This window comes from Elephantulus edwardii, unplaced genomic scaffold, assembly GCF_000299155.1.
Source record: "Elephantulus edwardii isolate Elephantulus edwardi_28Jun2011 unplaced genomic scaffold, EleEdw1.0 scaffold00068, whole genome shotgun sequence".
In the NCBI taxonomy this organism is placed as follows: Eukaryota; Metazoa; Chordata; class Mammalia; order Macroscelidea; family Macroscelididae; genus Elephantulus; species Elephantulus edwardii.
This window is the reverse complement of record NW_006399818.1, coordinates 5,460,701-5,461,989: the sequence shown is the minus strand read 5'-3', so window position 1 is coordinate 5,461,989 and position 1,289 is coordinate 5,460,701.

The window sequence follows — 1,289 nt, the reverse complement described above, 5'->3', positions numbered from 1 at the left end:
AAAGTGAATTTTAGTGTATGTATTTGGGAACAAGGATGGAGGAGAACTGTGCTAAACCTCAAAAACGTCAAATTCAATGCTATATCAGGAAATGGGGGAAGCTTAATGCAAGCTGAAGGTCACCCTGTGGCACTAAGGCATTCCCTAGGAGTCAACATTGTTCTTGGTTTTTATCAACTGAATCCCTCCCCACTGAGATTAGCATAAAGAGGAACTTGTCCTTATCTGTGAAAGAGTTCACCATTATCCTTTATTTTTGTTTTGTACTTCCTTATGATTTTACTTTGTTTACCTCTCTTGTTATTCTTGGTAAATACTCAGAGAGGCATGGCTTGGGGCCTTCATCATGGGAGCTGTTGGCCCCCTGTTTTTCACGCTGTCTGTTCTATATCAAAATATTAATTAAATTAATCCATGTTTGGAACTGACTGAGCAGGACCTCTAACCATTGTTTAATATTCCAATTGGAAATAATGATCCTAATTCTAGGGGTGAATTAACTATGGAGGCTCACTGGGCCTTGAAGGAAGTTCAGGATTTTATCTCTTCCTGTTCTCTCTTGTATAAATCATAGTAGAAAGTTATTGCTGTGTATTTTAGATGCTAAGAGGACTCCTACTGCTGTATTCTGACAGAATGCTCTTTTAAGATGAATTCATTCATCCCGTTCACCTAAAAAGGTTTTGCAGACTTGCCCACAGTCTATATCTCAATTAATAGCACAGTCAGGAAAGACTATATTTTGATTTAAGACCTTATAGAATCATTGTCCCTAATAATGCTTTACTAGTCAATTGGCTAGATCAATATTGTACAAAATGGATGATTACATTAGCAAATTATCTTAGTCAAAATACTCATCATTATCCAATTCATTTATATTTCCTAAAGTTTTTGTTTATCAACCAATTTCTGATGCTCTTCATGGATCTTCCTGAGAACAGGCTGTTTTTGAACCTATTGGAGATCTTTAAAACAGTTGAATGCTCATCATTTTCAGCATACTAGCCAAATTAAAAGCTATTGAGCAAGTACTAATAATTTACCCTCAGTCTATAGTCCAAAAAGTATATACATATAGTTTCATATATAAACATATGTAATTTATACAGTTAATGCATTTCCAATTATTGATGCAGTATATATTATCAAAATAAAAATTCTATAGTTTTATAATTATTTCTTCATATTCAATTGTTGATAAGACAAAGAGATGGTCATATTTTTGTCAGTCATATTGAATATCATTCTTTTTTACCAAGACCTTTGTTGTTGTTGTTGTTGTTGTT